The 25,638-nt window shown below is 43.4% G+C and overlaps 1 protein-coding gene and 1 long non-coding RNA gene across 2 annotated transcripts in view; both read right to left on the reverse strand.

The window, feature by feature from the left end:
* Positions 1–25,638, reverse strand: part of rims4 (regulating synaptic membrane exocytosis 4) — a 58,641-nt gene that overhangs the window by 29,364 nt on the left and 3,639 nt on the right. The gene's annotated exons all lie outside the window — the stretch shown is intronic.
* LOC117554544 lies at positions 11,964–13,902 on the reverse strand. The gene is made up of 3 exons (XR_004570282.1): positions 13,842–13,902; positions 12,779–12,868; positions 11,964–12,238 (listed from the first exon to the last, which is right to left on the reverse strand). It is a non-coding gene; the product is annotated as an uncharacterized LOC117554544 (long non-coding RNA).

The following is a 25,638-nucleotide window of genomic DNA, read 5'->3' on the forward strand; positions in this document are numbered from 1 at the left end:
GCTATCAATCTGCACCAAGACTTTTAAATCCAATATTTTTACTCTGGTGAGTATATACAGTGGGGCAAAAAAGTATTTAGTCAGCCACCAATTGTGCAAGTTCTCCCACTTAAAAAGATGAGAGAGGCTGGTAATTTTCATCCTAGGTATACTTCAACTATGAGAGACAAAATGAGAAGAAAAAAAATCCAGAAAATCACACGAGATCTGGAGACTGGCTAGGCCACTCCAGGACCTTGAAATGCTTCTTACGAAGCCACTCCTTCGTTGCCCGGGCGGTGTGTTTGGGATCATTGTCATGATGAAAGACCCAGCCACGTTTGATCTTCAATGCCCTTGCTGATGGAAGGAGGTTGTCACTCAAAATCTCACGATACATGGCCCCATTCATTCTTTCCTTTACGCGGATCAGTCGTCCTGGTCCCTTTGCAGAACAACAGCCCCAAAGCATGATGTTTCCACCCCCATGTTTCACAGTAGGTATGGTGTTCTTTGGATGCAACTCAGCATTCTTTCTCCTCCAAACACGTCTAGTTGAGTTTTTACCAAAAAGTTCTATTTTGGTTTCATCTGACCATATGACATTTTCCCAATCCTCTTCTGGATCATGTAAATGCTCTCTAGCAAACTTCAGACGGGCCTGGACATGTACTGGCTTAAGCAGGGGGACACGTCTGGCACTGCAGGATTTGAGTCCCTGGCGACGTAGTGTGTTACTGATGGTAGCCTTTGTTACTTTGGTCCCAGCTCTCTGCAGGTCATTGACTAGGTCCCCCCGTGTGGTTCTGGGATTTTTGCTCACCGTTCTTGTGATCATTTTGACCCCACGGGGTGAGATCTTGCGTGGAGCCCCAGATCGAGGGAGATTATCAGTGGTCTTGTATGTCTTCCATTTTCTAATAATTGCTCCCACAGTTGATTTCTTCACACCAAGCTGCTTACCTATTGCAGATTCAGTCTTCCCAGCCTGGTGCAGGTCTACAATTTAGTTTCTGGTGTCCTTTGACAGCTCTTTGGTCTTGGCCATAGTGGAGTTTGGAGTGTGACTGTTTGAGGTTGTGGACAGGTGTCTTTTATACTGATAACGAGTTCAAACAGGTGCCATTAATACAGTTAACAAGTGGAGGACAGAGGAGGCTCTTAAAGAAGAAGTTACAGGTCTGTGAGAGCCAGAAATCTTGTTTGTTTGTAGGTGACCAAATACTTATTTTACCGAGGAATTTACCAATTAATTCATTAAAAATCCTACAATGTGATTTCCTGGATTCTTTCCCCCCATCCTGTCTCTCATAGTTGAAGTGTACCTAGGATGACAATTACAGGCCTCTCTCATCTTTTTAAGTGGCTGACTAAATACTTTTTTGCCCCACTGTATTCTATTCATTGTCTTCTTCTCTCCTTCCTTTAACCTTCATCTCACTCCTTGTCTCTTCTTTCATATTTCATTCTTGTTTACGGATGCACAGTCTTTATTCCTCCCCGCTCCAATGAGTGTACTTTAGATTCACATTTAAGGAAATAGGTGTACCAGAAGTCCTTCCACAAGGAATACGACCTACTCAACAGCTTTGTCTTCATTGTTAAATGAAGGGGAAACAGTCTTAAAATATTTAATGGGTTGTTCCAACAAAGTCACACAAAGGCTCACATCACAATAACAGTCCTTACACAATTATTAACAAGGCGGTCTATTCCAATATGATAAAGACACAAATTCACTAGATTTGTCATTTGTGCAGACGTTAGCAAACATTAAATAATTGTCAATTTATTCTCCTGATATTAAGTTGTGTTCTTTTGTTGACGTGTGTTTCTGACTTTCTACATATTTAAATGTTTTTATGTTTTTGGTTTGCAAGTGCTGCACTACATCAATAATATGGACCTTATAAATCAACAAAACTAAGATTGAAAGACATTATAAGGAGGTAAACCCTGTGTGTGTGTGTGTGTGTGTGTGTGTGTGTGTGTGTGTGTGTGTGTGTGTGTGTGTGTGTGTGTGTGTGTGTGTGTGTGTGTGTGTGTGTGTGTGTGTGTGTGTGTGTGTGTTGTGTGTGTGTGTGTGTGTGTGTGCTGATATGCTATAAATCAAGCAACATTAGCCGAGTGGGTATTACTGGGTGATAAAATCCAGAGCTTTAGATTATAATATTGGTGTGTGTGAGACACATCTGGGGATTACGCAGCAGTTTCAAAGAAATATGACGCGCAATGTAAACTGCAGGCAGATCACCAACTGGAAATATTCAGTTTCCTATATAATTTTGTATGTACATGATCAATTATGTTTTGTTTATGATTGTTTTCAAAAAGGGGTATTTTTTTTCTCATACTGCCTGTGCTGCATAACCTCTTTTCTCCAACCTCTTTTCTTTTGATCAATCACAACAGCTAACCAATCAGATCAGACTGGGCTCTGGTTTGAGCCCAGTCTGATCTGATTGGTTAGCTGATCAGCCGCTTAGGGGTGTCCCGCCTATCATGTACACTGTGTTTGAGCACCTGCCAATAGAAGAGCGAGTGTTACATAATCATGTCATTATGTTACTGAAGCAAACAAGGGAGTCCAATGGAGGCGTTTTGTGACTTTGACCTTTGCAGACCATTTACATGCACACAAACCTATAGAACACCCTACAGCAGGGGTCGGCAACAGGCGGACCGTGGTCCGGATCCGGACCCAGACACCGACCTATACGGACCCGGACCTATAATCAATACATTAATAGGGGATTTCAATTTTCACGGGGCGATTATATTTTAACCACGGCCGACAGGGGGCGAAAGAGAAGGGTGAGCGATACAGGGAGAGAAACACAGAAGAAGAGACGAGAGAGCGGCAGAGAGAAGCGGAGAGGAAAGTGAGTGAAGAGAATAATTAGCAATACAGGGAGAGAAGCAGAGAGGAGAGTGAACAGGCGTTAGCGGCAGACAGGGAGAGACAAATAATTACACATGGCACATTGAATTTTTGTTGAATACCCCTGCCCGACAGGAAAGGAAAACCCCCAAAAAGCATAATAGAGCCTACTTAATTAAGGCATCATATTGTAGGGGGAAAATTTAACACATTTTAAGTGTCAAATACAGAAGGAGCATTACGTTTTATTTGCCATTGCAATATGTAAGTACATAAAAGAGATTTATGAGACCATGTTGCAAAATGCCAGCATTTCCAGAAGGCTACGTACAAAAAATGGAATGACTCAAACTAAATGAAATGTCCACACTGTCTGAAATTATGCATACTTTAAAGTCATATGACCTCTCCGGAGAGAATGATGTGAAATGCAAAATTGTCATCGTTCCCCTATGCAACCATAGCCAACCATTCCGCCACACACACACACACACACACACACACACACACACACACACACACACACACACACACACACACACACACACACACACACACACACACACACACACACACACACACACACACACACACACACACACACACACACACACACACACACACACACACACACACACACACACACACACACACACACACACACACACACACACACACACACACACACACACACACACACACACACACACACACACACACACACACACACACACACACACACACACACACACACACGTCCTAAATTAACCAATAAATCAATAAGCTCATAAGTGTGATTGGATGGTGTGAGTGCTTATTCACGGTGGTGCATATGCAGGCAGTTGGCTTTTCAATCAGCAGCCTGAGCCAAACAGCTGATGAGAGGGAGGAATGCTGCAGTTTGCTCTAATGATTTAAATAATGATGTGGTGGAGCTTTCTTTAATGATTCAACTGTTATTTTTCTCAATGTAATGCTGCTTGTCGCTTAGAGAATATAAACAGGATTACATTTTGAGCAGGATCAAGAGATATAAATTGACTATGAAATAAAGTATGAGTTTGTCCTAACTTTTCAAAGTCTTTGGTTAAGGCCATTATTCTGGTGTGTCCCAGAAAAACTAAAATGGCTTAAGGAAAACTTTTCCCTGAAATGTTTATCTTGCAATAATGCTTTACCCGCTTAAAGTTTGCAGGGTCACATGGATCCAACTGCAAGTTAAGTTTTTAGACAAATTACAGTGGTTAAACAGTTAATATAAAAATGTAACGATTTAGGTATAAAATATAATTTGACCTCCTCAATGAGCATTTCAACAGCCAGGTGTCATTCACTACCCTTACGCAAATACTGGGATATGTATGGGATTAGTTTTGTTTCATAACGATAAAGCAACACTTTCTCAGAATCAAGCAAAACTAAGAGTTTAAGAGAAAAAAAACTGAGTCAAGCAAAATACATTTAATTTCATTACATTACATTACATTTAGCTGACGCTTTTATCCAAAGCGACTTACAATAAGTACATTCGACCAGGAAGACACAACCTTGAAGAAAACAGAATCATATAAGTACATCAGGTTTCATAGAGCCAAAACATTTCAAGTGCTACTCAACTGGCTTTAGATAAGCCAGTCCTTTCAAAAATAAAACTATAAGTTGCAAACAAATCATTTGTGTAATCATGCAGGGGTCGGCAAGTACGTTTTTTTCTGAGCCACTAGATGGCGGGCCGCAACATAATCAAAGGCTTATTTAAGTAATTGATTGTTAAAACATGTGACACGTTCGAATGCTTGGGGGTGTGCTAGTGAACTGTCAACTGTCAACTGGGGGGGGAGCCTCGCTGCGGTGCCGCTGCAGTGCCGTTGTGTGAATCTCCAGATTCTACAGATGGCCAGTCCGCCCCTACTCACAAGCGTATTAAGATCCAAAGCTTTAGTGCGTTTTGAATCAATGCTGAGTACAGCCAAACTTGACAGTCTCTTCTCTGTCATTGTAGACCGAATGCTTCTCGTTTTGCACCGTCCCGTTCAAATGACAATCACATTTCCACGCTCGCGCCAGGGCTGGGGGATGGGTTACAAGGCTCGCGTCTTGTGCTGCATTCACTTACACTCGGACCTTAGGGATTTTCTCTCATAAATGTCAGATGAGCCAAAACTTTTCTTTCTTTTCTTCTGCCAACTGGGGTGGCAGCATATGCACCACCACCCCTCGCCCTCCATGATCAAGCGGCTTCTCCGATTTTGTTGTCAATGTTTTGACTGAACTTTGTTACTGTTCACATATAAGTAAACATTACGTTTAAATGATTTAGTGAACTGGTGTTATTTTTTTTAAAACCACAAACCGTATGTTGGCGTCAGTGCACCCCGCTGCCAGATTGTGCCTGTGCTCAGTGGCGGAGCTGGGGGGTAGCAGCTGAATACTGGCCACCCCAAACTATTTTAGAACATTAAGAAAAAAGTGTTTAAAGGGGACCTATCATGCAAAATGCACCTTTGTACGTATTTTATACATGAATATGTGTCCCCGGTGTTCCAGGGAACTCACCAAGTGTCAGAAAACACAACCCTCTCTATTTTCCTCCTTAGCCAAATCTCTAAAAAAAAGGGGCTGCAACGGATCTGAAAAAAACGGATCCAGATTTCAATACTTTTCTACGTCACAAAGACGTGCTCCGCTTATTGGTCAACTCTCCACCTATCAGGGGAATGAGCCACGGCCACGTGCATTGCCAAACCTCTCATTCGCATAGGCTATCGGCAGGCTAAATCAACCCCAGTCACATTGTGCTGTTGTTGGCTGCAAGACTCGAGAAAGGGGACTGCATGCAATGCCATCAGTGGAAAAAGAAAATAATCTGTGGCTAGACTTCATTTTCAAGGGACATGTGCCAGAAGACCACGGCAGATTTCTGTTGGTGTGTTTCAAACATTTTACGACGGACATGTTTATGAACTTCTCTCAAGTCCAACACGGATATGCCTCCAAACTAATGCTAAACCCGGGATCAATACCAACCATCCGGGACCAGGCCAGTGAGGACACATCCAATTTTGAAGCTGTACGTTTTTATTTAGCGGTGTTTTTCCTGATAAAGCTATCTCTAGCTTGTAGTATGTAGCATGTAGCATGTAGCTTCGCCGTATCAATGTCGCCTCAAACCCAAATAGTAATCGGTTAGGTGTTTATATGTTTTTGTAACATTTTATTTTGTACGCTCCGCAGTCTTTGCTTTGTCTTTTATTTTAATTATCAGGCATTTGCTAACATGTTCAGACATACTGCCATAATGGCGATCTGTGTGAAGGCTGTAAAGCCACGCCCTAGCCGATAACACAAGTATTTATTCTCCTATTTATTAGTATTTTGTATCCTCTAAAATCATATTGAGTAAGTTATAATAACAAACGTAATCTTCTGTAGGTAAGTGCCGTTTTTTCCAGCGTTATATGTAAAAGCTTTTGTGATTGTAGTCTGTAAGAACGATCAGATATCATCGATCTGTAAGCTACGCTACGCTAATGAGACATGCCGTTTTTTGCAGCGTTATTTGTAAAAGCTTTTGTGTGTTTACTTGTTTGCGCACATGAATATAAATGGGGGTGTGTTAGGATACAACACTGTGTGTATGTATGCGAGGGGGACACACACACCACGAGTAAAACGGAGCTAAAGCCCCGTTGGTCTGTTGTTGTTGACGAGGCCTTACCTCTAGCAACAGGCTAATTAGTGGCTAGCACTCATTACAGTCAGTCTACTGAGCTCAGCCCCTCTCTAACATATCATCTGTATTGAGTCAGAAACTAAGCATGCACGTTACGGTTCAAAACTAACTCAGATTGGAAAAGGCTAAGCAAAGAGCTTTGCTAAATAAAGAGTTTTAAGCCCCATCTTTTGGGATTTCAGACTATATTTATCCAAATAGTATTTTCTCACCCTGAATACTAAATTGAGATGATTTTGTTCTAACTATGTTTTCTTCTTTACAGGCCAGCACCTCACATACTTACTAATTTTTTTTTATCATGGCGGAAATGAAAGACTGTACCTGGCAGCCCTGCACTACAATGAAAACGCTGAGCGTGCACAAGCCAACATCCACTGGAAAGCCTCTGTATAAACTGCAGTTCCCAAAGGCCAGGAAGGGAGAATGCAGAGCAAAACCAGTAAAGACTGACCCCACATTCCGTAAGTGTTTAAAATATTTATTATACAACTATTTACAAATATAAAAAAAAAAAATTAGAAAGAACTTTCAGCTTTTTACATGCATATACCACATTTTTTGTTGTGCTTTTTTTTTAACATTGCACAGGCTACGTGGCCAACTTGATGGACCTCATCTTCGACCAAGTCTTTGTGGACCCTGCACCATTATGAGCGACCTGACAGGGAGGAGGTCATCGCCGGGTATGCTACACGGTTCAATTTGGCTGCTGTCTGAACCCAACATAGACATTTCGCGGATCAGGAAACTCCTGCCTCCCTGAGGACAACGCAGGCCGGAATCACCACTCTGATCCTGCGTCCAAGGAAGCCCCAGCACCAGCTCACAAAGCTTCTGTAGGCTAGATACCTGTGACGCCTGAAATCATTAAAAATAATATTTAGTGTCATTTATACAAAATACAAGTACATTTAGTTTTTTTTTTATGGGTTCAAAGAACCGTTGATTTTGACAATAAAGTTCCGAGTTGATATCAAATGTGTCGTGATTATTCATGTTTGGATGGGTAAAGAATATTCTGATTTCAAAAGCATAAGGTTGTGTGTGGACTTTTGTTGTCGTACACATGGGTGTGTTATGCCATTGCTGTGTAGTATATAATAGTACATGTACAATGACAGAATGAAAGATTGCATAAAGCCATATATTTCCATGAACAATATTAGCATCCGTTTTACAATTTCAGTCAAAACAAACAAACCACTCACTGCTCTATTTGCCTCAACTGTAGTCCACCATGTTCAGCTCTGTAAATATTCAATGCATTCTGCAGTGAGAACACATTTAGGCTCCAATCCAGGATGGTCCACCATACAGGTTACAGAGTCCTCAAGTTCCTGCATCCGTCTTGACACCTAGTGTGATAAACATATATTGAATGACATGTTAAAAATGTATTCTCTAAACAGACAACTTAGTGAAGCTATCAAAAATGTTACCTGTGGTATCTCCATGCAGCACACATTCTCCGTTCAGAAGGCATCGTGGCGCAATTTGCACATGTACACATGTAGAAAGAAGTCAATAACTGAGCTTTTAAAAACACATGAAACTGCACACATTGCTGACAACTGAGGTGTTGTTGGAGTTATACCTTTTATCACCCTAAGTTATTGAACTTTCCAACGGTTGTTGCACGATGTTGGAAGAAAAGGACTGTAAACTATTAAACGCAATGAGGCCATTGTATATATGCTGAAAATATGAATGTCTCCCTTTATAAATATATATATGTATCGCTGTTTTTGCGATATAAACTGTACACATTGCATTCTTGCTAATTAGCCAAAATATGAACGGAATAAGTAGCAAGCATCGTAACAAACAGAGTAAAATAAATAGGGACAACAGCTTGTCAACTAACCATTCAGAAACGTCCTGCTGCAACCGAGATCTTTGCACCTCCACCAAAACCTCCGCTGCTTCAGGGTCAGTCTCTGGATCAAATTGATAATATGCTTGAACACATGCATTGCTCTGAGATGACATGTTTATTCCACACTCGTAATCACAGCAAGCATGTTAACGTGACTCTCACCGGCTCATGCCCCGCTCTTCTGCAGGGGGGCGTGGTCAGCTGCTGCTCAGAATTTTCAAAGACAGGCTTGGAATAGAGCGAAAATGAGCAAAATGAGCGAAACGAGGCATGGCTAAAAAATGATCTGTTTGGTATTTTGAAAAATAAAATGTATAAATATACCTTATATAGATATGGTCATACACTATATCATTTAAATATAGCATGATAGGTCTCCTTTAAGTAACCTTTCATCATTCATCAATAATTAACATTAATATAACGTTATATTGATAATGTACTCACTAAACTTACAATTAATTTAACTTATTTTCTTCCAAAAGTTAATTATCCAAAGCCTCTGTACACCCCCTTCTATTTACATGTAATGGTTTGGTCCTGCCTCCGCCTCCAAACGGCACTTTCTAGCAGAGAGTGAGAGCATGTTAGGAGCAGGGATGCTAGTACTTACGTGTGAACCATGTCTCAACGACTAACAAAGTCAGGCTTTCAAAAAGAAAAGAAAGGAGAGAAAGAAAAGAGAGAGGGACTAAAGGGCGACAGTATGTCACCCAGTTTTTCAAGAGAAAAGGTGGGTGTGGTCAATGAGTGGTGGAAATTAGTCTGTTAGCTACGCGTAGTCCATTGTAAATAAGGGTTAGGGTTAGTATTTGTATGTTTTTTTTTTTACTAAGCTGGCATTAAGTACTGTTTATATATATATATAGAAAATGCAGAGTTTTTAATTTCACTGCTCTTTTAGCTGACATTTAATAAATGCAGGTAGATTTTTAGCAGCTATTCATACTAAATCAGTTGTCCCTCCCCCTGGTGCCAGAACCAACAGATCCACCTCTAGGCTCAGCAGCCCTGTCCCCCCATAATGCTGAACCTGAACCAGCTTTTCTCCCAACTGAAGGAGGTGAGCAGCATTGTGTTGAATGCCACTTAACATATCTGAAGGGAGACTGGAATACAAAATATATATTTATCAAAACAAAAAGCTAACATCTCATTTAAATTATACATTTCAAACACAGTATTTTTCCACATATTTAAGTTATATTTATTTGGATTTATGCATTCATGTTGAGAATGTTCCATTCAAAAATGTTATTATTAAAAATGCATTTACACCATAAAAGATGACTGTTGAGATCTATTGTCAGGAATGTTAGTCTTATATGTATGGCCAGAGGGCAGGACCTATAACACATTTACTACCCAATAGCATTGTGAGGCTGAAGAAAAGGACCTTTTGACTATGTAAATGTAGTCTTTTAAAAAAACAAAAACATTTACTGACTTTTATGGATATAGCTTAAAATAATGTTGTAAAAAATTACAACCGGGGGCCTTACAGGGTTAAGGGCTATTGTTTATTGTTATTTACTTTAAGATGTTTATTCTTAACCAATAATTTAATTAAAAACTCTTATTTAAATGATGTGTGTGTCTCTGTATTCCTGATGATACACTGAGAGAATGAGCTCATAGTGCTGCTGATCACCATAACCTAAACAGTCTGTATATTGCACTACATTTGTATAATGTAAGCTTCGTTGATACTTTGAATAAGAAACAAATAGTTAGATATACTGAATATTATTTGATCTATTGCACCACTAGCTTAATCCCAAATAATGTAGAGGTGTGTTGTAAGTAGGGATGTAACGATATACCGAATATCGCGGTAAATAAACGTCCCAATACCGTCGTGAGACTGACAAAATCTACCGCGATTCTTTTTTTAAATTAATTAATTATTTTATTTTTTTAAACACTTTTTTTTTTTAAACCTTTATTTAACCAGGTGGTCCCATTGAGATCATCGATCTCTTTTTCAAGAGAGACCTGTCCAACATGGCAGCAAGTAGGTTACAACATGAACATAAAACAACAGATAACACAAAAGGACATTGTATTTACAGGGCTACATTTACACACCTAGAGACATTGACAAGTACCAACAGCATATTTATATCTCGCCCTGTCAATAAGCCTTGCCTTCTTGGCAAACACTGTATTGTTTTTGAAGTGGTGGAGAGACAATGCACAATTTGACCCGCCACTGCTGTCACCCATGGCCAAAGCATATCTCTCCGTCCCACTGAGGTGGCGTTGGACTTTTTCGCTGTCCGTCATTTTGACAGACAGGATCGTAAAATGTCCGTCATAATCCCTTATTACCCGTCGGGTCTGAACAGTTCACAAGAGAGCACGCTCGTGATCTGTCAAGTGGGGGGGGGGGGGGGGAGGGGGGGTGTTATGCCGTGTGTGCATGCACCTCGCGGGAGCGCGCACAGCGTAAAGCAAAACCTCCCAGACATGTGTTGATCTGTACGGCAAAGTACGGTTTGGAAACTATATCATTTCCTTTTGGAGGGCATGCATAACACGGCATAACACCAGAGCCTCGCTGCGGGGAAACGTTGGCGCTGTTCCGAGTTTGTTCTAATCTGTCAAAATGACAGACTGCTTTCAGATTTTTCCGTCATTGATAAATAAAATATTCGGTTAACGCGACCACTGCTGTCCCAGCAACATCAGTACCAAGCGAGAGAGTTTTTTCCAGAGCAGGGGATATTGTAAATGCCCAAACATCCCAGCTTATAAATACCTGGAAATGTGGACATTCTCATATTCCTAAAAACCTGTCTGATGATGCTGAGTGAGTGACTAGTGAGTTTGAGTTGAGTTACTTGAAAAACAAAGTGAAACTTGATTTATTTTATTGCAGGGTCTGATTATTAAATGTCCTTGTTTATTTGTGAGATGCAGTGGCACAAAGAAAATGCCTACTTTGTTTGGTAGTACTATAGGTACAAAAACACTGGTTTTCTTGCTCCAGTCTGTTACTGTCACTTTGTTTTTGACACTTTAAAATACTGCTATCCTACTAAAATGCTGTACAAATCAGATTTATTATGTAATAAAGAAACATTTTCCAAGTAAAAAATGTTTTTATTGAAAATAAATAATTATTCAATATCGCGATAAATACAGTACTGTGGACTTGTATATTGAATGAATATTAAACACAACAACCTCTGAACATTACAAATATTCGCCTCAATTCAAACTGGAACCTCTCTCATACAATAATACAATACAAATGGGGTGTGTGTGTGTGTGTGTGTGTGTGTGTGTGTGTGTGTGTGTGTGTGTGTGTGTGTGTGTGTGTGTGTGTGTGTGTGTGTGTGTGTGTGTGTGTCTGCATCTGTAGCCTGTTATTGTCTCATTATACCGCACTGTGAATGAATCAAAGTAAATATATAAGTCGTCATGAACACATCTGTCCATCAGACAGAGGGCTGCTGTGCCTCCTGTCATCATTAATGGACGTCTCTTTAAAATGACCGCTCAGCGGAGAGGAGTTCTCATTTCTCTTCCCCTCCTCTCTCCTCGGTTCCCCTCCTTGGCTCCTCCGCTCACATCTCCTGTGGGCGGGACTAAGTCTCGAGGAGGGGAATTAGTGAAAGGGCCTAAGTGTCTCTTAGTTAATGTCCTGTACTGCTCTTAAATCTCATCACATCAGCTTTTCCTTTCCCTCTTGGATGTTCTTCTGGACCCTCAGAGAAAGAGAAAATGGTGAAGCAGTCCTGTCTCTCAGGCCTGTCCTTTCCTAACAGACATATCAAAAACACATATTATTGCAGAGCAAGTGTGTTATTTAAGAAAGAGGTGTGTTTGTTTGTTCAGGGGCTATAAATATAATGATGTTTTTATTTGAATGTGTTTTTTTAAATCCAACAGTGTACTACAAAGATAATCAGATTATGAATAAACCGTTCTAAATTCAACAACATTGAAATAAATGTATTATTAAAATAATATTTAACTGTTATCAAAACTTAGTGCAACTGTAGAAGCTTGCTCTGTCCGGTTGTCTCACTGAAAGAATCACTTTTAACATGTTTTTTACAGTCAGTATGCAGAGACAAAGGGTCGTAGTTCTCAATAATATTTGCCTTAAATACATTGAAATTTGAACAAAAAAGTTATGTTGCTTGGTAAAATGTAAATGTAACCTTTTGCTAAGAAAGTACACTCAACATCACTGATGTGTAGGTGATCTAGTATTCAGTCATGTTTAATGGCATGTATATCAGTGTATTAGAGTCATTACTTTATGCATTCTTTGTAAAGTATGAAAAAGGTGTACCTTGGAATCCGTGCTGAAGTTCTCTGCTGTTAGGAGTCCAGATATGTCTCTCATCCTCTGATCCAGCCTGTCTGGATCACCTTGAGGACACTTTGAACAAACAGATGTAAAGTTACAGACTTCTTTACATGCAAACAACTTTTTATCTTCTTTTAAAAACAGGTCATAATCTTATTGTTATACTTAAGAAATGGCTGGATATCACAGTCCTTATACTGTATCAGTTTGATTGAGTATTATTGTGTAGGCTAGGTCCTTTTTATTTTACTGTTATTTTGGATGAGTTTTTCATGAGTCAGTCAAATTAATTTGTTTTCATATGTATCACACACGTAAGGGTAAGACACAAACCTATTGAACAAATGCAATAGCTTAATTTTCAATGAAGTCACAGATAACGTCATATCTAATATTTAAACAAATCATTTCCTTGTCACTAAAGCATTGACTACGCTATTCATCGTCCTTAAATGCAGGCATTAAGTTACATGTTCCGTTCTACAGCCACGATAAGGCTGTTTCTCAAGTGTGAGGATAATACAATTAAAAGAGGCATTGGTAATAATATTAAAAACGACAATGTTTGGGTCGTTCGTCGGATAGGCGGTTAGCTGCAATAAATAACTCCAGTTCAGGGAGCGTTATTTCTGGACCATCTTGAAATGTGACGTTCATACTTTAAAGATACACACATTTCATTGTGAGGTTGATTTAATATACACTAAGCCTCTCTTCAACAATACTTTGACGTTAGCTAGTCTATTTTATGCTATAGTAGAGCATAGCTAATTGAAACGAACCTTAACAATGCATACAGTAACCTAATTAGCAAACTAACTATCTAACGTACAAGGATGACCTTATTTTAGCAACCTCGCACAGAAGCCTTCTGGTATACAGTAGCATCCCACTTAATGTTATACACTCTTGGATGCTACGCATAGCATCGTTAGCACAGATGAAGCTACGATTGTTCAAATGCTAACCCAACTCTAAACATTCATTAACGTTAGCTTAATAAAAACACCAGTAACATAACATAAAGTACGCAGGGTTGACTTACCGAAGAAACTGCATTCATGGACGGTCTGTTTCAACCGCAGATAAATCCTATATTTGCAGGACGAATAGTCCACCAGGAACCGACACAACAAACACGGCCGAGTTCAAGTAGTGTTCTCCTCATGAGCTGAGCCGCTGTAGCATCACGGAGCTAGCAGTGAGACAGAGGAGCTAGGAGCAGCAGTCCTGTTGTCATGAAGGGGGAATCTATACAGAATATGTTTTTGTGGATCCAGGCTAGAAACATGTTCATTTTCTGATGTTAAGTTGGACATTTTAACATAGGGTTTACGGGAATTGCTCCCATCTGCATCCATCGCCTACAGTCTGCAGCATTGGGCTTCACCGCACTGTCCCCCAGAAGTCGGTTTGATTGCATTCGGGCTCGATTGCTTATCCTGTCTGAGTAGCCCGGATGATGCTGCATCGCAATTTTTGAGATGGGTCTGGCTGCAGACCGCAGCAAGGAGGCGGATCGTATAGGGGCGTTTCCTAACTTTTTTTATCCAATAGAATAATGACACTCAGCAGAAATACATACTGTAGGTGGCAGTAATGCAATTTAAGGGATTCCAGCTGCTTTTATAAATCCTCGCAGAATAAGTCATTCGTTCTTTCACGATGGCCGAACAACAAGTTGAAACAGCGGTAATAGTATTTTCCAGAGATGCATGTTTATATTTATTGTAATGTCATTTTTCTTAACACACAATTGTCTCGTTATCAAAGTACAACATCAACTGTCCAACCTCGTTAATAAAGTAAATAATAGTTGTATGTGGTAAAAATGTTTGTGGTATTAAATGCTAACTTAGCATGATGTTATAAACACGTTGGCCTATAGTCCCGTTTGCAACCAGGCCTACTCTACTGTTGTAATAACGTTAAGCTCAGATAGGTCAATAGATTATCAGGCTCGGTAACAATACTGATTTGTGTTACCAAAGCTGATCATCTAATTGACCTAAGGTTAGCGTATATGCTGTGATGCTAACCAGCACTTAGCATGATGCTAGTGTACTGTTGTGTACTGTTGTATTATCTTGGAAATATAAGTAGGCCTGCCCTACATACTGTAACTTAATCAAATAATATGGTATGGATTCGGATAGACCACATGGCTAGCTTGGTTGGTTGAATTGAGTAATAAGATGTGCGGTACTGATTAAGGTTGTAACTGTAACAGTTTGTAACTACTAGTTGTAATGAACCAGACGAGAGACGGACGCATCCTTTCAGTAAATGTCGGCTGCTAATCAATATGTAAAAATAACACTTCGGATGTGTCTTCTATAATTATGTAACATTAGTTATGGCATCATCAGAAAAGATGAGCTGGCAGGATTCTGCAGCATTGACTGTTTCTATGATGCTGGAGGCACCTTCCAAGAATAAAATGTTTGTTTAATAAAGACTTTCCTCTTTGTATGTACTGTATATATTTTGTATTTTTTTATTAATCTTACCACCAGACACAACATGAACAAATGAATGATACACATCAGGACAGTAACTTAAACTTCAGTATTTTAGGTGTACAGAAACCTCTACTCATGTTGTTAAATTATATACAGCAATATCTTCCATAAAACGTAGTTGATTGATTTGAATAATAATTACTACCACTGCACAAACAGTGAAAAATGATATGCCTACAATTTATGAATTTGTCTTCTCTGTGGGTTGTATACTCTTCATTCTTTATGCAAATTAATTATTATTATTTTTCAAAGTTCGTTTATGATTCATTCAAAGCGTTAAAATAAATGAGAAACAGAGCGTCATATACCTTTAAGAAATACGTGGGGGCGGGGTTCATAACCCTTTAGGAAACGCCCCTATACGATCCGCAGCAATCGTAGAGGGGACAGCATTAGATCCTAGGAGGGGGGCATGAAGAAAGAACTGCACCAGCTTCATCCACGGTGGGCGTTACTGTTATCACTGGCTCAGTGTCATTTCATTTGACCAAATGTCTTTACATATACATTTAATAGATGTTATCATTATCCACCTTTTTGTTTTATGTCCTTTTATTTCAAACATTCTTTGAGACTTCTTCTGGTTACAATTTCAATAAATGTAATTTGTATAATCACTCTTTTGTCTTTATTCTACATGAAAATGTTAGAGATTCCATTCAAATCTGTTGATTATTCAGATCTTCCTCAGGCTAGGAATAGTAGAATGTGCTAAATGTATATCATTTTCTCACAGGATATATAATGAGACAACACAGTTTGTATCCATTGTGTATGAATGCTTCAGCTCTTCAGACCAACATAGTAAGATGTGAGCATGTTCCTAATTGTGTTGGTATGCAGCCTAGGTTTCATAAAGCAAATCTGCCACTTTTATATTGCAGAATTTGTTAAATTAAAGCAGTCTTTAATTGTTTGTCCTAAACATAGCCATATATGCTTTTGAAATGTAACATGTCTTTGAAAAATAATAGTATATAGTTTACATTGTGTATCATCTTTAGCTTGAAAATACATAGATGTGTTTTATTAATCTATAAAATAAATAGACAGACACTTTATCAATCCCAAATTGGAAATTATTTAACAGCAGCAGTGTGTTCAGGTATTACAATATTTAAAGTTGGAATAAAGTATAAACTACACAACACAAGTATAATGCACTGCAATCCATAAGATAAGTCTGATATGTTCATGAAACTCCTCAGGGGACTAACGTGGCCGAGTGGACTCCGGAGTTTGCTGCATGAGTTGCACTGTATGATCTGTGGTGTAGTGGGCTGTCACTCAAAAACTGAGTAGCCAATGAGGACACACCCCTGAAAGTCCGGCCCACCTGGGATGTTTGTGTCAAAATCGAAAACAAAAAATGAGAGAGCGCAAACGAGAAGAGCTGCAGCGAGAGCAAAACTCTGATCATTGAGAAAGAAGCAAAGAGAACTGCAAACAAAAACCTATGTTAAAACAAAGAAAAAAGACTTATAGTTTACATGATTACACAAATGATTTGTTTGCAACTTATAGTTTTATTTTTGAAATTTATTTTTATTTTGCTTGTTTTTTTCTCTCTCTTAAACTCTTAGTTTTGCTTGATTCTGAGAAAGTGTTGCTTTCTCTTTATGAAACAAAACTATAGGTTACTTACGTAACCCCAGTTCTCAGAGTAACATGAAGTGAGATGTCTCACTATGGGATGCGCCTCATCGCGGAGCAAACAGAAGCATCAATCTCATTACGCCAATCCTGATTGGCTGGTGATCTTGACGTCAGCGTCAGGGAATTCACCCCCTATAAGTAGCTTGCGCCACGACGCATGCGTCATTCAAAATAAGCACCTCTTCTCGCTTCACCATAGCAAGGAGGGCCGTCTGGTGAGACATCTCACTTCATGTTACTCTGAGAACTGGGGTTACGTAAGTAACCTATAGTTCTCATTCATAACACTCCGTTCGATGTCTCACTATGGGAAATTGTAGCTCCCGTATTGTCAGACGAGCTTATCTCGAAAATCACCAAACCAACCAGAACTTAACAGGTAGAGTCCCGACTCAACCAGGTGCCCTGCACTGCTTGAGTCACACTGGGAGCAGAGACGTCCAGCCTGTTAAGAGGCGGACAAAAGTGAGCGGCGAGGACCAGCTCGCCGCTGCAACAATGTCTTGGATGGGAGACATCCTGGACAGAGCCCAGGATGCAGCCAGACCCTGAGTCGAAAGAGCTCGCGGACCCGAGGGTGCCTGCGAACTCTGACTCATATGAGCCCCAAAGCAATTGCTTCCACAAACCAGTGGGAGAGCCGTTGCTTAGTAACAGGCTTGCCCTTATAAGGGTTAGCCCAGGACACAAGGGGTTGGTCATTATGACGAAGCACCCTTCTTGATCTGTCCCTGTACGTGCGTGCAGCACGGGCTGGACACGGCAAATCCGGCCGCTGTTCCCCGGAGGATTACAGTGGCGGGGAGGGTGCCTCACTGTCAAATGTGGTACCTGAACCAACCGCCTTAAGATAAAGGCAGGGTTGGGCTTCAACCACACTCTGTTTGCCCTGGGGCGAACTGAGTGCATGAAGACTGTACAGATAGTGCATGAGTGCCACTGGCTCGCTTGGCAGCTGCCAGGGTCAGCTTCATGTCACACTGTATTCAGATTGTACCACTCACGGGCCAGGCCCATTGAGCCAAGCGCTCTGGGTGTGGGTGAAAGATCGCCCCCCCCCGCTTGGGACAGTATGTCCCTGCGTAGTGGGAGCTGCCATGGCTGCCCGCACAGCAGCTGATATATCTCCGCTAGCCAGTACATTGCAGGCCAGTGCGGAGCTATCAGGATAAGTGTGTGGCGTTGCTCTCTCACTCTGGCCAGAGTTGGGGGTATCAGAGCCAGGGGTGGGAACGCGTACAGAAGGCCCGGGGGCCAATCGTGCGCGAGTGCATCCACGCCTAACGGTGCATTTAGATCGCGCATCGAAAAGAACAGCTGACACTGAGCGTTGTCTTTCGATGCGAACAGATCCACCGCGGCTCTGCCGTAACGCACCCACAGCTGGCTCACAATCCTTGGATGTAGAGTCCAGTCTGCATAAAGTGGTATACCTCTGGACAGTAGATCTGCCCCGAGGTTCATCACTCTCGGGACGTGCGTCGCTCTCAGAGAGAGGAGACGTCTACCGCTCCATAGGATCAGTTTGCGCGCCAGTGTGTGTAACTGGAGAGAACGCAAACCCCCTTGGCGGTTAATATACGATATTGTGGTCGTATTGTCTGTCCTCACAAGGACGTGATGTCCCCTGAGGAAAGGCAGAAAGCGTTTTAGGGTGAGAAACACCGCTAAAAGCTCCAGGTAATTTATGTGCGCCCGCTGGAGGTCTCTGCTCCAGAGACCCCTCACCGGGCGACCTTCATAAATACCTCCCCAACCTGTCAGACATGCGTCCGTGGTGACCACTTTCCGTGAAAGGACAGCACCCATAAGCACACCTCGTACTAGAAAAGTCGGGTGCAGCCAGTGGCGCAGTGCCATTACGCATTTCACAGTAACCGGGTTTAGTTTTAGGGCGGCCACCCAGTGCTGAAACTCCCTCATGTGTAAGCGTCCCAGTTGTACGACCAGGATGGCTGACGCCATGAGCCCCAGCAATCGCAGGCATGATCTGAAGAGAACATGTTTGCGCAGCTGGAAAAGAGCGAGACAAGCTCTGAAAGCTTTCACTCTTTCCGCTGACAAGCGAGCTGAAAAGGGCACCGAGTTCAGGCGTAAACCCAGGAAGAGTATAGTCTGCGCGGGGCACAACATGCTCTTCTCTATGTTTATTATGAAACCCAGGTTGAGCAGGTGCTTTACGAGGACATTTGTCTGCGTAACAGCCTCCTGCTCCGACTGTGCGAGAAGCAGCCAGTCGTCCAGGTAGGTCGCCAGGCGAATACCCTGTTGTCTTAACGGGGCTATCGCGGCTTCCGTACAACGTACAAACACCCTTGGACTGAGAGACAGACCGAAGGGGAGTACTCTGTATTCATAACAGATCCCCTGAAATGCGAATCTCAGATATTTCCTGTGTGGGTAATATACTGGGATGTGAAAATACGCATCTTTCAGGTCGACTGATGTAAACCAGTCGTCTTGTCGCACGAGCCGCAGCAGAGATGTGTGAGTGAGCATTCTGAACTTATATCTTTTAGATATTTGTTCAGAGCCCTCAAATCAAGTATTGGCCGAATTCCGTTCCCTCCCCGTTTGGGAACGAGGAAGTACTTGGAATAGAAGCCGCCCAGATTCTGCTCGGCGGGTACAATAGATATAGCCCTCTTTTCTAGGAGAGAGAGAATCTCTCTCTCCAGAATATAGGCTGACTCTCCTCGGGCCTGCGAATGCAGAATGCCCGAGAAGCGAGGGGGGGTGACAGCGAATTGGAGTCTGTAGCCCCGTGTTACTGTCTTGAAAACCCAAGCAGATGATGTGAGCATCTTCCACTGCATGCTCCTTAGAGCCAGTGGAGATGTCACGTCTCTTCCCCTCTGAGTCTCTATTTGTTGTGTTATGGGGCCCTCTAGTGTCTGAACACAGTGGTGCCCCTTTTCGACAATCCCCACCGACACTGCGCATGACGGTGGTGCCTTCACAACCCCAGCCGGCACTGCGCATGCGCGTGGCGGTGGTGCCTTTAAAGCCCCAGCCGGCACTGCACATGCGCGTGGCGGTGGTGCCTTCACAGACCCGCCTGTAATCCGCCTTTTGAGAGATGCCGTAGCTGCTCTCAGAAGGGGAACAGTTGACGGGCTGTTTATTGGTTTTATTGTTTTTCTTTTCATTTTTTTGAGCTGCGCCCTCGGCCTGAATCCTGGATGCGTCAGCGGCAAATGTTTTATGACAGAAAAATCAACAAATGTGTGACATGTGTTTGTGCGGACTTGAGGATGGTGTTGAGGCATCTCTCGAGGCGGCGGGAACACATTTAGAGCTGGGGAACCGTGGACTTCCAGCTCTGTCACAGAGGGGAGAAGGAGGGGCTGTCACGCCGCTCGCTTCTTCTTCCTCGACTGCTGGCCGAAATTCTGGGTTGGCTGCGCCTGAGCTGCAGCCGGAACCGGAGATTTTCTAGGCCAGCTCGCCCTCGTCTCCAGCCTGGGCTGGGGACTCGGGGCGGGCTGCGACCTCTGCGTCTTCGGTGTTTTAAACCGAGCAGGGTTCGAGGCAGCTTGGGCGAAGGACTGCTGCTGCGAAGGCAGCGGCTGGACCCTTCGAGGGAGGCAGAGGTGGAGTGCCTCGTCCTCCTTCTTTTTCGACTCACACCTCCTTTGCATGGAAGCAAGAGCGGAGCCGAAAATTCCCTCGGGAACGATGGGCATATCCAGCACATCCTCCTTTTCCCGGTCTGGGAGGTTGGTGAGGTTGAGCCATCTCGCTCTTTCCTGCACCACCATGATCCCCATTGCCTTGCCCCGTGGCCTGGACGGCGCAGCGTTGGACACGAAGACAAATGTCCGTGACCGCTGCCATCTCGTCCAGAGTGGCTGCCCCCGGGTTACCCGACAGGTCCTCGCAGAGCTCCGCTTGGTAAGCGGTTAGCAGCGAGGACACATTCAGGGCCCTGGCGGACAACGCTGCGGCTTTGTAGGACCGTTCAGTCATTGTCGACTGAAATCGGTCCGACTTTGCTGGCAGCGTGGGGTTCCTGCTTGGTGACGGGCCCATCCTCGGTAGGAGGTGGGCCGCTACCAGCGGTTCCATGGGCGGTATGCGGAGCAGGCCGAGCTTCTCCATTCCGTCACAGTCTAGGGAGGAGGCACCCTGGATTGGGACCTTGTTGCTGAAGGGCCGGTCTCTCCATGAGACCGACACCTCATCCAACATCTCCCGGAAGACCGGAAGGAGTTGCCTCTTTGTCCACGCTGCTTGGGGAAAATGTTTCCCTTCGTAGCGGGACCTGGAGGTCTCCTTGGCCATTTCAGGCCACGGGATGTCGAGTCTGGCCGCGGCGCGTTTACACACGGCCTGCAGGTCCATGCTCAGACAGGGCGAAGCTGGTGTGCTATCGCCCGGGAGAGCAGCCCTCGCTCCAGGTTTTGCAGCCTGAGCCGATAACATGAAGATGTCTTCTTCATGTTCATCCGACTCGGACAGGAGGAACACCGAGGCGTCCTCTTCGTCCTCATCGTAGTCCAGCTCGAGGACATCCTCCGCGGGTGAGACCATGGTGAGGTCTAACCGGGAGCCCCAGCTCGGTAAAGCGTGGGGTCCCGTTCCCGCGTGTCTTGCCGTCACCGGGTCCCGGCCTGCCAGGGCGCGGGTTTCCGGTTCTGCAGCCATCGCAGATAATGAGCCCCAGACCGACACGGAGAGGGGTTCACTCTCTGCGGCGGACGCCCCCGCGTCTTGACTGCCGGCCGGCAGGTCAGTGGACATGGGGGGGGGGGTCCTGCTCCGACAGGCTAGCTTGGCGTGCTAGCCGTCGGCGGAGGCTCTTCACGGTGAAGCGGACACAATGTCCGCACGAGCCGGGGTTGTCGATAGCGCCTCGGGCGTGTTCCAGCCCGAGGCAGGACGAGCAGACCTGGTGTGTGTCTGTGCCCGAGATCTTCAACCCGCAGCCACAGAGTCGAGCCACCGAGTCCCTGACTCCTCTGGTGTGAGGGAGAGAGGCGTCCATCTTGTTCGCCTCGTGGCGTGGAGAGGACCCGCTCTCAACAGGTAGGTTGGGAGAAAAAAGGTGTTACCACCCTGTCCTTAATCCGGAGAAAAGGACGGTGTGGGTCTTTTATTCCCGGAGAATACTGACTGGTGTGACAGTATGCTCCTTTAATCCTTTCCTTCTCCGTGGGGAAGAGAAAAGAAAAAACGTCCTCGCTACCGTGGTGTCGATAGTGAGGGAGCGAGCTAACGCTAGCTTGAAAAAAATCAGACCTACCTTACTTTCCGGGGAAAGAGAACGGCGAGGTCGATTTCAATACTAACTGGCGTTAGTATTACCGTCTTCCTGCGAAGCAGAAGGAGTAGCCGGCGAGCGCCCGGCGACCGAAATGGTTATTTGGGTTCAGTCTGTGGACCGTTAAGCTTGTCCGGCTACTATAGAGATGTGCTCTGAAGCGAGAAGAGGTGTTTGAATGACGCATGCGTCGTGGCGCAAACTACTTATAGTGGGTGAATTCCCTGACGCTGACGTCAAGATCACCAGCCAATCAGGATTGGCGTAATGAGATTGATGCTTCTGTTTGTCCGCGATGAGGCGCATCCCATAGTGAGACATCGAAGGGAGTGTTATGAACAGTGTTGTGCTAGTTACTGAAAACCAGTAACTAGTTACCATTACTAGTTACTTCATGTCAAAAGTAACTCAGTTACTTTACTAGTTACTTACACCCAAAAGTAATGCGTTACTGTGAAAAGTAACGTTTTCGTTACTTGAAAAAAGGGCTCCCATTAATGCCCTTATAGCCTTCATTTCAGTACTGTTATTGCATTGGAGAATAATACAATCTGTTGATCAACTTGACATGCATTATATGCAATCTGGATTGCATCGATATTAGCTGGCTTTCCATTTTTGTATATTCTTTCTCCAGGTAGTTGGAAAAAGTTTTCCGTCCCATATGCCGTGTGCCGCCCGGACATGGTATCATGCTAACTAGCTCCCTGAAAGCGGGTGACTCCACTGTAGCAATAGCCTGCATGTGTTCTACAACATACCGTGCAATGGCTTTATCGACTTTTCCCTGGATAACAGTCCTTTGGTTAAAATCCAGCCGCTGTTGCTTAGGTGGAGGTGGAGTGGCGTCGGCTGAGTCTGGGTCTGTGCCGGTCTTAGTTACTAGCTTCGTCCCAGCATGTTGTTTTTGCAGATGTTTTAAGATATTTGAATTACTGGTTTGGGCAGTAGATAGGATCTTTGACCCGCCAAGACACAACTTACATTTAACTAAAACGTTATTTTCTTTGTGCTCGACAAAAGTGAAATAGTGAGAATATCTCCAGGTGGAGAAACTAGACTTGAGCTCCGCCGCCGCCATGATAGTCTTGTTAGTAAACAACACAAACACGCCCACAGCCCGTCTCCGCATGTGACACAGGAAGTATCAAAGTACATTTACTCAAGTACTGTACTTAAGTACAGTTCTCATCTCTGTTCGCCTGGCTGTTGACTATATAAAAAAAACTAACGCAGTAACGGAGTAACGCACCATGTAGTAACGGTAACGGAGTTACTGAATTTAAAAAGTAATGCATTAGAGTACTAGTTACTGCCAAAAATAACGGCAGTGTTTCCTCTGACCAAGGCTGACCTCATTTTGTATGTTGATGGGTCTGCCTCTCGCGACCAAGGGGGCACTAATCGGGTGGGGTGTTTTCCTGTTGTTTCAGATTCTGCTGTACTCCGTTCCGGACCAATCCCATGTCTCAGCACAAGCAGCAGAGCTCATCGCACTAACTGAAGCCTGCACGTTTGCAGAAGGCAAAACCGTGACTATTTACACTGACTCACGCTATGCTTTTGGGGTAGTGCACGATTTTGTGGCTATTTGGAAGTGTAGACAATTTCTGCAAGCAGTACAGACCCAGTTTCCCTAAGAAATTGGGTCTGCTAATTTATCTGCTGACTCAGCCGCAAAGGAAGAGTCTGATTCCTCTCGCACCTCACGCACCTTACACTCATTTGTTAGAATGCCTGTCTCCTCCTTCACTGACAACATGTCGTCACTTCAGCAGCTAGCTACACCAGTTGAGAAGGCTCGGTGGAAGGCTGTTGGGGCTGTTTTTGACACATGGGTTGGACAATGTGTAAAAAGGGGGGATGTTAGAGGCTATAAATCAGATGTTAGAGGCTATAAATCAGGAGTGGTTCTGAAGGGGGGTGAAGGGGGGTAATTTGCATTAAGCAAAATTCATTTAGCACCTAATGCTGGATTTCATTGAGCTTAGCCCATCAGAGAACATCTTAAATTAGAACAACGGTTCACATTTTGCTAAAGAGAGAACGGCACAATCAAAAACAAACTAGCAAAATGCTGTGCAGACACAGGTCTGTCATGGACACAAGCTCTGTCCATTGTGCTGATGTACATGAGGATGTGGGAACGAACACGGGGCCAACTCAGCCATTTGAAATCCTTTTTGGGGCTCCTCCACAGATTGGACTCAAGGCTCCAGGATGTCCTCTTCCCTCCACAACTTTGTGTGAGGATGCTATGTTGCTATGTTGTATGTTAACCTGTCATCCACTTTAGCGACTGCCACTGGTCCACTTAACCATCTCCAACCCGGCGACTTCGTGCTGGTCAAGGATTTCCGGAGAAAGAGCTGGAAATCCAATCGTTGGCCCCTACCTGCGTCTGGTCAACCAGACAGCGGTCAAGGTCGCCGAGAGAGAGCTACGTGGGTCCACGCCAGCCACTGCAAGGTCGTAGTCACAGGAAAGGAGAAACGGTAGAAGCAGAAGACAACAAGTGACGTGTCCTAGTCACCAACAAAAGTAGATGACAACAAGTGATGTGTCCTAGTCACCAACAAAAGTAGATGACAACAAGTGATGTGTCCTAATCACCAACAGAAGTAGATGACAACAAGTGATGTGTCCTAATCACCAACAGAAGTAGATGACAACAAGTGATGTGTCCTAATCACCAACAGAAGTAGATGACAACAAGTGATGTGTCCTAATCACCAATTTGCTCTTGACCTGTGTCATATTATATGTCTGTTTGATTATCCCAATACTGAAGAAGTGCGTTTCCAGCATGGTATCCTCAGCTTTCGTTCAGTGTACTGCTATTCCATTACAAGACAATCCTTTGCGCCACAGTGAGATAGACCAGCTCTTATCAGAAGAGTCTGATTCCGACACTACAAAATAATCAATATAATCATGTGAACCGAGTGTACTCTCCTCTTATGCTTACATTATATCGGAGTCTGTCCTCCACACAAACATCCAGTTTTCTATGATATATTTGTGATGTGTTTACTTAAACCAGCGATGGAGTGTATTCATTGATGTGTTATATCAGTCTATCCTGTCATTTGTTTTTATTGATCAAGTATGATCAAAAGTGGGGAATGTAGTGGAAATGTTATTCTATCCTGATATGTTCAAAGTAAACAAATGCTTCTCATTTGGTTACTGTGCTGTTTTCCTCTATCTTCTCTACTTCAAGGCCACAGAGCTGTTTTGGCTACTGAGTTGACTCACACAAAGTCACACGAGAACTTCTACAGCTCAAGGCCAGGTGTCTAATAACAATGTGACCGTGTGAAGATTTCTTCTCCTCCCCACCTTTTTACTCTCTCTTTATATTGCTTTGCTATTATTCAACTGGGCACACTCGCGCA

Source organism: Gymnodraco acuticeps, unplaced genomic scaffold, assembly GCF_902827175.1.
Source record: "Gymnodraco acuticeps unplaced genomic scaffold, fGymAcu1.1, whole genome shotgun sequence".
Lineage (NCBI taxonomy): Eukaryota > Metazoa > Chordata > Actinopteri > Perciformes > Bathydraconidae > Gymnodraco > Gymnodraco acuticeps.